This window comes from Pseudophryne corroboree, unplaced genomic scaffold, assembly GCF_028390025.1.
Source record: "Pseudophryne corroboree isolate aPseCor3 unplaced genomic scaffold, aPseCor3.hap2 scaffold_1367, whole genome shotgun sequence".
NCBI classification, from domain to species: domain Eukaryota; kingdom Metazoa; phylum Chordata; class Amphibia; order Anura; family Myobatrachidae; genus Pseudophryne; species Pseudophryne corroboree.
Window position 1 is genome coordinate 70675 of NW_026967993.1, and position 17880 is coordinate 88554.

Below are 17880 nucleotides of genomic sequence, written 5' to 3' on the forward strand. Positions count from 1 at the left end.
GGACAAATGACAGGCCGTTGTTGAGAACTTCTGTTTCGGCAGGCGTAAGGGTGCGTTGAGAGACTTAGTGTCTAACAACTGGTGCAAGCTACACGTAAGGCTCCAGTGTGAAGCGGTTATTTTGCACAATATCATCTCCTTTGCCAAGTGGCAGCATATTGAGGAATTCCAATATATAACAACTTATAAATATGTTATCTACTACATGGGTGCGAATTACAGCTGGTAAATTGATTTTTTAATCCAATATATGGACTGATTTTTATTTTTGAAAATTTCTCTGTGCACAGAGATCTAAGATCCACCTCCTATAGCTATGCAAATATATTGTTAGTGATTTTATTTGACCGGTCTAATAGTTTATTGTAAAGTATATATATATATATATATATATATATTTATATGTAATAAAAAATATAGAATATATGAAATTATTTATTTGTTTTTATTGAACTTTGAGCCATATCATACTATTTATAGCGCAAGAGGAGATTAGTTCAGTGTTCCAGTGTTACCGGAGACTTTAAAGTGCCGGTTCTTTTTTTACTTGATTTACCCCAAGTCAAGCTCTCTCCTGCAGCTTAAGTATACATTAATTGCAGTATTATTTGTACATAATTTTTAATACCAGTAATTTGATCACCAGAATATGGTGATGATGTATTAGCGCCTGGTTATATTCTTTTGTATTTTTTTACTTTATCAGTTCACCAGGCTTAATAGATCTGCCCCAATGTTTCAAAATGGAATGCATCAAGAGAACGGTGTTGGTATTGTAAAAATACACACAGCTCCTGGTATTTCCTGGTGGTCTCCCATCCAAGTACTAAAACCAGGACCAACACTGCTCAGCTTCCATGATCAGGAGAGATTGGGCAAATCCAGTGTGCTGTGGCTGTAGATGAGCTTGTGGTTTCTGTTAGAGCTCTTCTACTTCTAACTTCTGGTACATAAAAGAATATGTGTAAAAATTAAATGTACAGTACCAAGAAAAGGGTGTTGGTAGTTTAAAAACACCTAAATAATCTGATAATACATGGATGGGAGACTGCTTGGTATTAACAAAGTCCAATACTGCTTTGCTTCAAAGATCAAATGAGATTGGGCATATCCAGTGTGGTGTGGCTTTAGATAAGCTTTGTGGTTTCTGTTAGAGCTCTTCTACTTCTAACTACTGGTACATTAATGAATATGTATAAGGTTGTAGTTTATCCAATATCCCTTTACTACCTTACCTTCCCCCCCCCCCCCCTCCCCTCCCCTCCTTATAGCTTCCTTTGTTCTCTCCTCCTCGTGTGTGCGTTATTTGTTTTCTCATACGTCCTAGAGGATGCTGGGATCACATTAAGAACCATGGGGTATAGACGGGATCCGCAGGAGACATGGGCACTTTAAGACTTTCAAAGGGTGTGAACTGTCTCCTCCCTCTATGCCCCTCCTCAGGGCCGAAACTAGGACTACCGGCACCCGGGGCAAGACAGAAATTTTGCGCCCCCCCCCCCAAAAATAAATAAATAAATAAATATATATATATATATATATATATATATATATAATAAAATAGAAAAATAAAAAAAATAAGAAACAAACAAATTCAACACAGATATCCCTCAGACCAGCAGACACCAGTAATACACACATGATAGATATATATATATATATACACACACACACACACACACACACACACACACACACACACACACGCGTGTATATATGTACACAGCCACATACATATATTATATATCTATATATATATATATATATTTATATCTATATCTATCTATCTATATATATATATATATATATATATATTATATATATTTTATATATATATATATATATTATAAGGTCACGGTCGTGCCCTTATATTAAGGCTGAATCGAACAAACGGAATTCTCCCATAGGGAACTTCTGAGATGGGGGCATGGTGTTTGAGGGGCTACACCTCAAAACTGATTGGACGTACTGAGCTGAAATTTGCCATGGGAGCGTAGAATCGTCACACGGTGCTGCATGCCAAATTTCAGGGCAAAATAATAAAAAATGAGGAATTGGGAGTAACCTAAAGTTCCAACTGTCAGTTTTTTTCTGCCACTCCCTCTGTGGCTTTTTGACACCGTATTCCCATAGAGTGAATGAGGATTTTTTTGGGAAGGCATAACTCAGGATAGAGGACGAATTAAGACTTGGGGTTTGTTTTACTAGATAGAGTATGTCCCAGTGTAGTGCCTTTTGGGGTTAAGGTTTTTCAGGAAGTTACAGTTTTTTTTTAATTAAGTAAAATATGCCCCATTATAAAGATAGGGCTTTTCAATTTGTTGCGGCTGCGCAGTGGCCGCCAGCAGGGGGTGTACAGAGAGTAGCTCTGGCAGTTGGGCACGAGGAGACAGAGTGGGAAGGAGTCACGTGGAGCTGCAGGAGGACAGCCAGCGGTTCCCGGCGCGTGAGTTCACTGAGGTCCATGAAGCGGGAGGAGCTCGCCGGAGCTGCGTAGCACTGGGTGAGTTCTGTCAGGCAGCCCACCGCTGTGTACCCAGCTTCCACTTCTCCCCCGCTTGTCCGCCCTCCCTCCCGCTGTGTGCCCGGCCGCCCGCCGGACCTTCCCTGGTTGCTGCCTGCGTCTCCTCCCCGCGTCTGTGGTGCGGCTGGCAGTAGGAGCCGTCTCGGGCAGCTGTGTCCGGCCACTCCTCCCTCCTTCTCCTCCTGCTGTGTCCGGCCCTCCCTCCCTGCAGTATGCGATATTTATCAAGGTCTCTATGGTCACCAGTCCTCCCCTCCCTCCCTGCTGTGTGTCCGTCGTCCCCCACCCCCTCGCCCTCCCTGCTGTGTGTCCGTCTCCCCCCCCCTCGCCCTCCCTGCAGTGTCCCCCCCCCGCCCTGCAGTGTGTCGTCCCTCCCTGCAGTGTGTCAGGTGTGTCCCCCCCCCCTGCAGTGTGTCCGTTAGTCCCCCCCCTCCCTGCTGTGTGTCCGTCCGCCCCCCCTGCCCTCCCTGCTATGTGTCTGTCCGCCCTGCTGTTTGTCCTTCCATACCCCCCGCCCTCCCTGCTGTGTGTCCCCCCCCGCCGCCCTCCCTGCTGTGTGTCCGTCCCCCCGCCCTCCCTGCTGTGTGTCCAGCCACCCTCCCCTCCCGTGCTGTGTGTTCGGCCAACCCCCCTCCTCCCGCTGTGTCCGGCCACCCCCTCCCCTCCCTGCTTTGTGTCCGCCCCCCCCCTGCTGTGTGTCCGGCCACACCTCCTCCTCCCTTCCGTGTGTCCGGTCACCCTCCTCCTCCCTTCCGTGTGTCCGGTCACCCTCCCCTCCCTGCTGTGTGTCCAGCCACCCCCCCCGCCGTGTGTCCAGCCACCCCCCCCCCCGCCGTATTTCCCCCCCCCCCCTTGCCGTGTGTCCAGCCCCCCCCCCCGCCGTGTGTCCAGCCACCCTCCCCTCCCCTGCTGCGTGTCCGGCCACCCCCCCCTCCTCCCTGCTGTGTCCGGCCACCCCCTCCCCTCCCTGCCGTGTGTCCCGTCACCCCCCCCTCCCTGCTGTGTGTCCAGCCACCCCCCCTCCTTGCTGTGTGTCCGGCCACCCTCCCCTCCCCTGCTGTGTGTCCGGCCACCCCCCCTCCTCTTGCTGTGTCCGGCCACCCCCTACCCCCATCCCTCCCTGCCGTGTGTCCGGTCACCCTCCCCTCCCTGCTGTGTGTCCAGCCACCCCCCCCTCCTCCTCCTCCTCCCTGCTGTGTGTCCGCCCCCCCTTCCCCCCTGCTGTGTGTCCGGCCACCCCCCCCCCCCCGCTGTGTGTCCGGCCACCCCCCCTCCCTGCTGTGTGTCCGGCCACCCCCCTCCCTGCTGTGTGTCCGGCCACCTTCCCCAGACACGCAGCGCCTGACACACACAGACATGCAGCGCCTGACACACGCACATGCAGCGCCTGACACACGCATATGCAGCGCCTGACACACACGCACACACGCAGCACCTGACACACACGCAGCACCTGACACACACACACAGACGCAGCACCTGACACTCAAACGGACCTGACACACACGCACACACTCACACACAGCACCTGACACACACACAGACACGCAGCGCCTGACACACACAGACACGCAGCGCCTGACACACACAGACACGCAGCGCCTGACACACACAGACACGCAGCGCCTGACACACACAGACACGCAGCGCCTGACACACACACACTCACGCACCTGACACACACACACTCACGCACCTGACACACACACACTCACGCACCTGACACACACACACACTCACGCACCTGACGCACACGCACACTCACGCACCTGACACACACGCACACTTACGCACCTGACACACACGCACACTTACGCACCTGACACACACGCACACGCAGCATCTGACACACACGCAGCACCTCACGCACACGCAGCACCTGACACACACGCACACGCAGCACCTGACACACACACTCACACGCACCTGACACTCATACTCATGCACCTGACACACGCACTCACACGCAGCATCTGACATACACGCAGTCACGCAGCACCTGACACACACACAGCACCTGACACACAAACACGCAGACATGCAGCACCTGACACACACACGAAGACACGCAGCACCTGACACACACACACACACGCAGACACGCAGCACCTGACACACGCAGACACGCAGCACCTGACACACACGCAGCACCTGACACACACACACACACACAGCACCTGACACACACACACACACAGCACCTGACACACACACACACACACACACACAGCACCTGACACACAGACATGCAGCACCTGACACACACACACACACACACACACACGCAGCACCTGACACACACGCAGACAGGCAGCACCTGACACACACACACACGCAGCTCCTGACACACACACGCAGACACGCAGCACCTGACACACACACACGCAGCACCCGACACACACACACACACACACGCAGCACCTGAAACACACACACACACACACACAGCACCTGACACACACACACACACACGCAGCACCTGACAGACATGCAGTGCCTGACACACACACACGCAGCACCTGACACACACACGCAGACACGCAGCACCTGACACACACACGCAGCACCTGACACACACACACGCAGCACCCGACACACACACACACACACACGCAGCACCTGAAACACACACACACACACACAGCACCTGACACACACACACACACACGCAGCACCTGACAGACATGCAGTGCCTGACACACACACACGCAGCACCTGACACACACACGCAGACACGCAGCACCTGACACACACACGCAGCACCTGACACACACACGCAGACACGCAGCACCTGACACACACACGCAGACACGCAGCACCTGACACACACACGCAGCACCTGACACACACACACATACGCAGCACCTGACACACACACACACACACACAGCACCTGACACACACACACACACACGCAGCACCTGACACACAGACATGCAGCGCCTGACACACACACGCAGACATGCAGCACCTGACACACACATGCAGCACCTGACAGACACACACACACACGCAGCACCTGAGACACCCACACACACAGACATGCAGCACCTGACACACCCACACACACACACACAGCACCTGACACACATACATACATGTGGCATTTAACGCACACACGCACAGCACCTGACACACAATCATATACACTCAGAGCACCTAACACACACATACACTCGCAGCACCTCACAAACACTCGTATACACACGCAGCACCTGCCACTCACACATATATACACATGCAGCACCTGACACACACATACACGCGCAGCACCTGACAGTCACACACATACAGATGCGACACAAACACATACACGCTCAACACCTGACACCCACGTGGCAGCTGACGCATACAAATGCAGCACCTGAGATACACACATATACACGTGCAGCACCTGAGACACACACATACACGTAAGGCACCTGACACACACACATGTATGTACACGCGCGGCTCCAGGCACACACATACGTACATACACACGCGGCATTTAACACACACACACATACACGTGCGGCACCTGACACACACGTACGTACACGTGTGGCACCTGACACACACACGTATGCACACGCATGGCTCCTGACACACACACACACAAGCACGCGTGGCTCCTGACACACACACATGTACGAACACGCGCTGCTCCTGACACACACACACGTATGTACGTATATGCTCGGCACCTGACACCTACACGTATGTACGTATACGCACGGCTCCTGACACCCACACACATGTACACGCGCGGCTCCTGGCACACACACACACACACACACGTACACGCGCGGCACCTGACACACGCGTGTACGTACACACATGCACAGCACCTGACATACACACATGTAGGTACGCGCCACCTGACACACACACACACACATACACGCACGACACCTGACACACACGTACGTACACGCAAGGCACTGACACGTACGTACGCGCACGGCACCTGACACACACGTACATACTAGTGATGAGTGGGTTCGGTTCGTCGGAATCCGAACCCCCCGAACTTCACCCATTTTACACGGGTCCGAGGCAGGTTCGAACCTTCCCGCCTTGCTCGGCTAGCCCGAGCGCGCACGAACGTCATCATCCCGCTGTCGGATTCTCGCGAGATTCGGATGTCTGCATTCGTGGAAAGGGGTCCCATGTGTAAACATGGGACCCCTTTCAGTCCGTCTGGTCCGGGTGTTCGGTTTGTTGTTTTGCCAAGTACGTGGATTTAATCTGGAACCTGGATCAGGTGAGTATAATTATCTTATTTTCAGGTACCCGTGGATTCTACTTGGAGAAGAGGACCGACTGCTTCATGTCAACATAGGTAAGTATGTGTGTGTCGGCAGGTGTGAAATAAAGTTATACTTTCACGGTGCCTGTGTCCTGTTTTTATTTGGGTATTTTTTTCCCAGTAGAACTACAGGTACCAGCGGGCCCGTTTTTCTCCTGCATGCTGGTACTTGTGGTTCTCCAAGTACCAGCTTGCGGGGGAGGCTTGCTGGGACTTGTAGTACTACTAGAAAAAACAATATTCTTTAAATTTTCTCAAGGCTATCAGCCTCCCATCCGCAGCCCTTGGATGGGGGGGGACAGCCTCGGGCTTCACCCCTGGCCCTTGGGTGGCTGGGGGGGGGACCCCTTGATTGAAGGGGTCCCCACTCCCCCAGGGTACCCCGGCCAGGGGTGACTAGTTGGATATTAAATGCCACGGCCGCAGGGCACTGTATAAAAGTGACCCCCGGCTGTGGCATTATCTGTCCAGCTAGTTGAGCCCGATGCTGGTGTAAAAAATACGGGGGATCCCTACTCTTTTTGTCCCCCGTATTTTTTGCACCAGCACCAGGCGCAGAGCCCGGTGCTGGTTTTAAAAATACGGGGGATCCCCTGTCCGTTTTTCCCCCGGATTTTTAGAACCAGGACCGTCTCGAAGAGCCCGAGGCTGGTTATGCTTTGGAGGGGGGACCCACACAATTTTTTTTCTGGGTTTTTCACATTCCATTTAAAAAATAAATAATATTTTAAAAAATATATAAATAATACTTGTGCCTCCAAAAAAGACAAACCAAGTACCTAATCCCTTCTAATATAAATAGATATGCTATTACCAAAAAAAAAAAAAACAGCAAAAAAAAACATGTTTTTAAATTTTTTTAATTAGATTCCGCCAGCAAAGTGTTGCAGATTGAGAATGACGAATTTACTGTTTAAAAGCACTGTTGTCGAATTTACAAACTTCAATTGAATATACTTTTGTCGAATTGCCGCATTTGTACCATTGCAGAAAAGTCGAATTTGTCAAATGTCGAATTTTAAAGTCGAATTTTGAAAGCCTGTAAGAATAGGCCCCGCCCCCTTCTTCACATCAGCCGTCCCCTTCTACCCCTGTACCTTGCTCTCTCCTGTCTGTGCTCTCTCCCGTCTGTAGGACTAGGCCCCGCCCCCTTCTTACCCTCCTGTGACTGCTCTCTCCTGACAAGTGGACCAGGCCTGCCCCCTACACGCTGCTGGTGTCTTCATTGTTACTTGGTCTGGAGCTCCGTTGGGGAGAGAACTCACGTGAGCTCATTAAGAATTAGGAACTGGGATGTTTTAATTTTATTGTGAGTAGTGTAGTGTGGTGATGTAGTATGTTGTATGGGGGGTATAGTGTAATTATGAAGTGCAGCATATGGGAGGGCTGTAGCATAGTGATGTAGTGTGGCATATGGGGGGTGGTAGCGCATAGGCGTGCGTACAGGGGGTGCCTGGTGCGCACAGGCACTCCCTAATGTCCAGCACCGCTGCACGCCACGCTTGCTGTAGCACAGTGATCGCTGAGTGTGTGATCGGTGGAGCCTAGCCTGCAGCTCATTTCCGTACCTCCCACCACCGCTGCACCCGCCCCCCCTCTGCCTGCTGCTAATACTATGCTGAGTGCATTCGTCGGCAGCCTCACTGGGGGGACTGGCGTCACCTTGCAATGTGACGTGGTGATGTCCGCCCATGCTCTCCTCCCGCCCACCTGTGCTTTCCTCCTGCTGCGGTCTCTCAGTCCTAGTGTGCCGCGGCCGCCACACCACTGGCAGTGTTCCTCTAGGAGGGACTGGGAGCTGCTGGCAGACACATTCTGCTGAGACTTACTTGTCAGTGTGGGTTCCGGACGGCAGGCGGCGGGTGGGAGGGCAGACGGGGAGCAGGTGTCACAAGGAGTGTGTGGGTAACTAATTCACAATACTTCCGCTCAACGTGGCACTGCTGGTCCTTCATCTCCCATGTCTCTTCACCAGGTGGCGGGCGGCCCGGAAATTAAGTGATGTGTTGTGCAGCAGTCAGTGTGAAGTGACTGTGAGTAACACTGGTGGTGCTGATGATGATGCTGCAGAATCGGGAAGCAATTAATTCATAAATATAATGTACTCTATCAGTGTATTATACATACATAAACATGTACATACGTGTATTTGTGTATACATGTATATGCATGTATATACATGAGTGTGTGTGCATATATATATATATATATATATATATGAAAAAAAGGGGAATAGGGGTACCAGCGACTTACAGTGTCTATCAAATTAAAGTAACTATGAAGAATATAGCAGGATACGGTTTTAGAAAAAGGGTAACAATATATTTATTTATGCAATTTATAATATAATGATGGGATAAAAAAGTAGGTAAAAATTTTTTTTTTGATATGCAGTAAAAAAAAAAAGATTTTAAAAACATAAACAGGTAAAAATAGAGTATATAATTTAGCTAGAATCCAAAATCATGTAAAATCAGTAAAAACAATTTCATACTGATAAAAAATATTTCAGGATGATAAAAATGATGCTTATCTTTTTGAAGATGGAGAGTCAGTGGAGGTACACCCAACGCGTTTCGTCCTTAGACTTCATCAAGGGGTGATGAAGTCTAAGGACGAAACGCGTTGGGTGTACCTCCACTGACTCTCCATCTTCAAAAAGATAAGCATCATTTTCTCTGACGTCCTAAGTGGATGCTGGGGACTCCGTCAGGACCATGGGGGATTAGCGGCTCCGCAGGAGACAGGGCACAAAAGTAAAAGCTTTAGAACTAGGTGGTGTGCACTGGCTCCTCCCCCTATGACCCTCCTCCAAGCCTCAGTTAGGTTTTTGTGCCCGGCTGAGAAGGGTGCAATCTAGGTAGCTCTCCTGAGCTGCTTAGAATAAAAGTATAGACTTAGGTTTTTTTATTTTCAGTGAGTCCTGCTGGCAACAGGCTCACTGCATCGAGGGACTAAGGGGAGAAGAAGCGAACTCACCTGCGTGCAGAGTGGATTGGGCTTCTTGGCTACTGGACATTAGCTCCAGAGGGACGATCACAGGCCCAGCCATGGATGGGTCCCGGAGCCGCGCCGCCGGCCCCCTTACAGAGCCAGAAGAGTGAAGAGGTCCAGAAATCGGCGGCAGAAGGCATCTTGTCTTCAAGAAAGGTAGCGCACAGCACTGCAGCTGTGCGCCATTGCTCTCAGCACACTTCACACTCCGGTCACTGAGGGTGCAGGGCGCTGGGGGGGGCGCCCTGAGACGCAATGAAAACACTATTTATGGTAAAAAATACATCACATATAGCTCCTGGGCTATATGGATGTATTTAACCCCTGCCATTTTACCTCATAAAAAGCGGGAGAAAGGCCGCCGTGAAGGGGGCGGAGCCTATCTCCTCAGCACACAAGCGCCATTTTCCCTCACAGCTCCGCTGGAAGGACGTCTCCCTGACTCTCCCCTGCAGTCCTGCACTACAGAAACATGGTAAAAAAGAGAGGGGGGGGCACTAATTTGGCATATAAAAACATATATAGCAGCTATAAGGGAGAAACACTTATTTATAAGGTTGTCCCTATACATATATAGCGCTCTGGTGTGTGCTGGCAAACTCTCCCTCTGTCTCCCCAAAGGGCTAGTGGGGTCCTGTCCTCTATCAGAGCATTCCCTGTGTGTGTCCTGTGTGTCGGTACGCGTGTGTCGACATGTATGAGGAGGAAAATGGTGTGGAGGCGGAGCAATTGCCTGTAGTAGTGATATTACCCGATAAGGAGTCGACACCTGACTGGATGGTCTTATTTAAGGAATTATGTGATAGTGTCAGCACTTTACAAAAAACTGTTGACGACATGAGACAGCCGGCAAGTCAGTTAGTGCCTGTCCAGGCGTCTCAAACACCGTCAGGGGCTCTAAAGCGCCCATTACCTCAGTCGGTCGACACAGACACGGACACTGACTCCAGTGTCGACGGTGAAGAAACAAACTTATTTTCCAGTAGGGCCACACGTTACATGATCACGGCAATGAAGGAGGCTTTGCATATTTCTGATACTACAAGTACCACAAAAAAGGGTATTATGTGGGGTGTGAAAAAACTACCCGTAGTTTTTCCTGAATCAGAAGAATTAAATGAAGTGTGTGATGATGCGTGGGTCTCCCCCGATAAAAAATTGCTGATATCTAAGAAATTATTGGCATTATACCCTTTCCCGCCAGAAGTTAGGGCGCGTTGGGAAACACCCCCTAGGGTGGATAAGGCACTCACACGCTTATCAAAACAAGTGGCGTTACCGTCTCCTGATACGGCCGCCCTCAAGGAGCCAGTTGATAGGAAGCTGGAAAATGTCCTAAAAAGTATATACACACATACTGGTGTTATACTGCGACCAGCGATTGCCTCAGCCTGGATGTGCAGCGCTGGGGTGGCGTGGTCGGAGTCCCTGACTGAAAATATTGATACCCTGGACAGGGACAGTATTTTATTGACTATAGAGCGTTTAAAAGATGCGTTTCTATATATGCGTGATGCACAGAGGGATATTTGCACCCTGGCATCAAGAGTAAGTGCGATGTCCATTTCTACCAGAAGATGTTTATGGACACGACAGTGGTCAGGTGATGCGGATTCCAAACGGCATATGGAAGTATTGCCGTATAAAGGGGAGGAGTTATTTGGGGTCGGTCTTTCGGACCTGGTGGCCACGGCAACAGCTGGAAAATCCACCTTTTTACCCCAACTCACCTCTCAGCAGAAAAAGACACCGTCTTTTCAGCCTCAGTCCTTTCGTCCCCATAAGGGCAAGCGGGCAAAAGGCCAGTCATATCTGCCCCGGGGTAGAGGAAAGGGAAAAAGACTGCAGCAGACAGCCTCTTCCCAGGAACAGAAGCCCTCCACCGCTTCTGCCAAGTCCTCAGCATGACGCTGGGGCCTTACAAGCGGACTCAGGTGCGGTGGGGGGTCGTCTCAAGAGTTTCAGCGCGCAGTGGGCTCACTCGCAAGTGGACCCCTGGATCCTACAGGTAGTATCCCAGGGGTACAGATTGGAATTCGAGACGTCTCCCCCTCGCAGGTTCCTGAAGTCTGCTTTACCAACGTCTCCCTCCGACAGGGAGGCAGTATTGGAAGCAATTCACAAGCTGTATTCCCAGCAGGTGATAATCAAAGTACCCCTCCTACAACAGGGAAAGGGGTATTATTCCACACTATTTGTGGTACCGAAGCCAGACGGCTCGGTGAGACCTATTCTAAATCTGAAATCTTTGAACACTTACATACAAAGGTTCAAATTCAAGATGGAGTCACTCAGAGCAGTGATAGCGAACCTGGAAGAAGGGGACTATATGGTGTCCCTGGACATCAAGGATGCTTACCTTCATGTCCCAAATTGCCCTTCTCACCAAGGGTACCTCAGGTTCGTAGTACAGAACTGTCATTATCAGTTTCAGACGCTGCCGTTTGGATTGTCCACGGCCCCCCGGGTCTTTACCAAGGTAATGGCCGAAATGATGATTCTTCTTCGAAGAAAAGGCGTCTTAATTATCCCTTACTTGGACGATCTCCTGATAAGGGCAAAGTCCAGGGAACAGTTGGAGGTCAGAGTAGCACTATCTCGGGTACTGCTACAACAGCACGGGTGGATTCTAAATATTCCAAAATCGCAGCTGATCCCGACGACACGTCTGCTGTTCCTAGGGATGATTCTGGACACAGTCCAGAAAAAGGTGTTTCTCCCGGAGGAGAAAGCCAGGGAGTTATCCGAGCTAGTCAGGAACCTCCTAAAACCAGGAAAAGTGTTAGTGCATCATTGCACAAGGGTCCTGGGAAAAATGGTGGCTTCTTACGAAGCGATTCCATTCAGCAGATTTCACGCAAGAACTTTTCAGTGGGATCTGCTGGACAAATGGTCCGGATCGCATCTTCAGATGCATCAGCGGATAACCATGTCTCCGAGGACAAGGGTGTCTCTTCTGTGGTGGCTGCAGAGTGCTCATCTACTAGTGGGCCGCAGAAGAGCATATATGCTGGCGCATTCTCCATGATTGTGTCAGCTTATGTTTTGGTGCACTGCACTTTCCTTCACTAAGTTTTAGCCATTTTGGTTAAACGCAAGTGTAGTTGCTTCTCGCCCTTTTGGCTGTGATCTTGTATCGTGGTTGAAGAGTCTGCTGGAGGGATTGTTTTCTTCATTGGCGAGAGACTGAAGATATTCCAGGATGGAAGGCTTGGGAACACTATCCGTTTTTCAGTTGTGGAAGAGTTGAAAGACCGGATTGGACTACATTCTATAGTAAAGGATATCTTTGTATTTATTAATCCTCTCTTTATATGTGTCTGTCTTTCAATAAAGCTTCGGGCTTGTGATTCCTTCACCCTCTTACACTCCACACCCATAGCCTTATTAACTGTTGTATTATTGTATTGTTTAAATGTATAGTGCAGTTCATGATTTATAGTGTAGGCTGGCCTGTGCTGTAGTTCTTGAACTGTACTATACCGACAGCATTTGTATTGTGTTTTGGCTGTGCTGCAACACAGTACTTATGTGTGTAATGTTTATGTATGTTTTTTTGCTTCTTTATGTCAATAAAGACTGCTTTTTCAATCCAATATCTGAAAACAATCAATGTTTATCTTTGATGGCAATAGAAGTGGTATGATATTTGATGCTTTTGAATGGCAATATCTGATATGTCCCCTATCTGGGAACCATATATTAAATGGCTTTTCAGAAAAGGGAGATGGGAGAAGAGCTTTCAGTACTTGTAGGACCGATGCTCATTTCCTATTCTAGCCTCCAAAAACAGATTCAGTTGCATTTTCCAGCGTGTTTTGGATGCGCCTTTGCAAATGTCTTACATCGACAAACTTATTTAGTACTATTTTGCAAATAGGGTTACATTGTTGCAACATTGTGTTCCCTAATTGCTTGATTTTTTAAATGCAACAATTGATAAAGACACCTGATAACTGCTCTGTGGAGTCTTATTTTGTGTCTACTTCTTATCTACATTTAATTCTCTACCTCTAATCAAGGCATTTTTAAATGCCGGGGGCTGCCTGGACGTGAGGCCTACCTAGACTTTAGATCTGAATTTGAATGTACTTGTGAACTAACTTAATTTCCTACTTCTAAATTCATTCCTAAATTCACTACTTACATGAATCCTGTAGTTGGGCATTTTGGGACTTCGATTGTGGGCAATGTTTTGTGTCCAGACCAGCAGCAGGTGGTGTGCATTTGCTGGAAAGGCATCGAAGACCTCCGATATGCTGCATCTCCTGATGTGTGTCTCCCTCAAGTGTCTGTCAGCAAATGCCTGCTAGACACCCCATTTCAAGCTGATTGTGACATCACGGTACATGCATCATAGAACAGGCATGCTAGAACATGGGTCTTCAACCTGCGACCCTCCAGCTGCTGTGGAACTACACATCCCAGCATGCCCTGCCTCAGTTTTAGCATACCTTAATAGCAAAACTGTGGCAGGGCATGCTGGGATGTGTAGTTTCACAGCAGCTGGAGGGCCACAGGATGAAGACCCATGTGCTAGAGCCAAGCCGCAGGTACATTGAATGCTAGCAAGCTGAATATTTAAATCCTTTTTGTTCCGCAGCATTCCAATGTGGAAGATTCCATGGAACCAGAGATCCTTCCATTGAGAAGGACATGCTGCCTGGATGACTACACTGTGCAAATTAAATCACGGAGCCAGTTGGTTTGTGGGTGGCTCTGGTGACTGGGTGGTTGGGTGGGTGGTGTGTCGGAGGTGGAGCACATGCAAATGATTGTGTATCATCCAGCTAGTGAGAGCGAAAACACATGCAGGAGTGTGCCTGCTTGTCAGTGGGTTATGCACCTTGCCAGACGTCAAATCTACATAGAGCAGCTGGAGGGGACAAGAGCAGGTTTGCAAAATATAGATAGAAGAGCATATATGCTGGCACATTCTCCATGATTGTGTCAGCTTATGTTTTGGTGCACTGCACTTTCCTCCACTAAGTTTTAGCCATTTTTGTTAAGCTCAAGTGTAGTTGCATCTCGGCCTTTTGGCTGTGATCTTGTATCGTGGTTGAAGGGTCTGCTGGAGGGAGGGATTGTTTTCTTCATTGGCGAAAGACCACAGATATTCCAGGATGGAAGGCTTGGGAACACTATCCGTTTTTCAGTTGTGGAAGAGCACAGAGGTCGGATTAGACTACATTCTATAGTAAAGGATACCTTTCTATTTATTGCCCCTCCCCTTATATGTGTCTGTGTTACAATAAAGCTTCGGTCTTGTGATTCCCTCACCCTCTTACACTCCACACACATAGCCTTATTAACTGTTGTATTATTGTATAGTTTAAATGTATAGTGCAGTTCATGATTTATAGTGTAGGCTGGCATGTGCTGTAGTTCTTGAACTGTACTATACCGACAGCATTTGTATTGTGTTTTGGCTGTGCTGCAACACAGTACTTATGTGTGTAATGTTTATGTATGTTTTTTTGCTTCTTTATGTCAATAAAGACTGCTTTTTCAATCCAATATCTGAAAACAATCAATGTTTATCTTTGATGGCAATAGAAGTGGTATGATATTTGCTGCTTTTGAAAGGCAATATCTGATATGTCCCCTATCTGGGAACCATATATTAAATGGCTTTTCAGAAAAGGGAGATGGTAGAAGAGCTTTCAGTACTTGTAGGACCGATGCACATTTCCTATTCTAGCCTCCAAAAACAGATTCAGTTGCATTTTCCAGCGTGTTTTGGATGCGCCTTTGCAAATGTCTTACATCGACAAACTTATTTAGTACTATTTTGCAAATAGGGTTACATTGTTGCAACATTGTGTTCCCTAATTGCTTGATTTTTTAAATGCAACAATTGATAAAGACACCTGATAACTGCTCTGTGGAGTCTTATTTTGTGTCTACTTTTTATCTACATTTAATTCTCTACCTCTAATCAAGGCATTTTTAAGTGCTGGGGGCTGCCAGGACGTGAGGCCTACCTAGACTTTAGATCTGAATTTGAATGTACTTGTGAACTAACTTAATTTCCTACTTCTAAATTCATTCCTAAATTCACTACTTACATGAATCCTGTAGTTGGGCATTTTGGGACTTCGATTGTGGGCATTGTTTTGTGTCCAGACCAGCAGCAGGTGGTGTGCATTTGCTGGAAAGGCATCGAAGACCTCCGATATGCTGCATCTCCTGATGTGTGTCTCCCTCAAGTGGCTGTCAGCAAATGCCTGCTAGACACCCCATTCCAAGCTGATTGTGACATCACGGTACATGCATCATAGAACAGGCATGCTAGAACATGGGTCTTCAACCTGCGACCCTCCAGCTGCTGTGGAACTACACATCCCAGCATGCCCTGCCTCAGTTTTAGCATACCTTAATAGCAAAACTGTGGCAGGGCATGCTGGGATGTGTAGTTTCACAGCAGCTGGAGGGCCACAGGATGAAGACCCATGTGCTAAAGCCAAGCCGCAGGTACATTGAATGCTAGCAAGCTGAATATTTAAATCCTTTTTATTCCGCAGCATTCCAATGTGGAAGATTCCATGGAACCAGAGATCCTTCCATTGAGAAGGACATGCTGCCTGGATGACTACACTGTGCAAATTAAATCACGGAGCCAGTTGGCTTGTGGGTGGCTCTGGTCACTGGGTGGTTGGGTGGGTGGTGTGTCGGAGGTGGAGCACATGCAAATGATTGTGTATCATCCAGCTAGTGAGAGAGAAAACTCATGCAGGAGTGTGCCTGCTTGTCAGTGGGTTATGCACCTTTCCAGACGTCAAATCTACATGGAGCAGCTGGAGAGGACAAGAGCAGGTTTGCAAAATATAGACAGAAGAGCTCTCCAGCCTAGTTTGCTGTCTGTTTCCACTTCTCTTTTCTTGAGCCGCTCCCTTCTATGCCCTTGCGCACTATCCTGACTTCTCCCATCTGCTTACTTTGTGCCTTCCAACGCACAATGCGAACTACAGGTAGTGCTGCAGGGCCCACACCCTTTTACTTGCCATACAGAGCATCTCTGGAGCTGTTACAGTGCCCAGCTTCTGCAAGAAATCAGCTTGAATGCTTCAGGGGCTGGGGCATAGCCAACATGAGCCCCACACCGAAGGAGGGTGGAGGTGTTTAATGCAAACTATAGGTCATCCAAGCGCCGCAAAAGGCCGCCATGCCCTGCACGCCCCTTTTCTCTTTTCATATGCAGACGAGGGTTGAAGCCAACTTTGACCCACTGCTTGGATGACATCACCATATGCAAATCCATCTGCTGCAGGCCTTCCCGCAGGAATGCTTGCACTAGTTGTTGCATTTGGTTTGTTGTTTGGGGGTGCTTCAGTATTAGGCAGCCTTCTGCCCTCTCATGTTCATCTGAAAATATGTGTTCTCCCTGCAGTTGTTGTCCCCAGATGAGAGTTCCCTTGTGCTGCCTCAGTTGAATCTTCTTTACTTGACAGAGATGTGCCTGAGCAGCGGCCCTCCCCAGCCCTATCCCAAATCATACTTATTTTGCATAGGAGATACCATGGTCATGAAGATTGTTCTCCCAGGGTGAGGTTCATTCATTGCATTCTGGGTATGCTGACCCCTGTGATTTCCCCAAATTTGGGAAACTTGACTGCATTATTTGTGGTAGTGGGGGACTGTGTTTGTGCTTTCCTCTGGTCAGCTCTGGTAAAAGTCAGATTTCTTTGTCTCAGATCTTCCTCTAGCCTTGTTCTTCTTTCGAGAGTTCCCTTGTGCTGCCTCAGTTGGATCTCCTTTACTTGACAGGGGGGTGCCCAAGCAGCGACCCTCCCCAGCTCTAGCCCAACTCCTACTTACCTGCCAGGTGAGATACTATGATCATGAAGGTGCTTCTCCCAGGGCAAGGGTCACTCATTGCACTCTGGGTGTGCTGCCCCTGTGATTTCCCCAAATGTGGGAAACTTGACTGCATAATTTGTGTTTCTACTGGTCGGCTTTCATATAATTCAGATCTCTTTGTCTCAGGTCTCTCTCCAGCCTAGTTTGCAGTCTGTTTCCACTTCTTCTTTTTTGAGCCCCTCCCTTCTATACCCTTGTGCACTATCCTGAC

General features: G+C 48.8%; 2 non-coding genes across 2 annotated transcripts; both read left to right on the top strand.

Annotated features, from left to right (window-relative positions):
• Positions 1 to 17303: 17303 nt before the first annotated feature.
• On the top strand, positions 17304 to 17467 carry LOC134995101 (U1 spliceosomal RNA). The gene has a single exon (XR_010197980.1). It is a non-coding gene; the product is annotated as a U1 spliceosomal RNA (small nuclear RNA).
• A 152-nt stretch (positions 17468 to 17619) lies between these two features.
• LOC134995115 (U1 spliceosomal RNA) lies at positions 17620 to 17782 on the top strand. Its single transcript, XR_010197993.1, has one exon. It is a non-coding gene; the product is annotated as a U1 spliceosomal RNA (small nuclear RNA).
• The last annotated feature ends 98 nt before the right edge of the window (positions 17783 to 17880 follow it).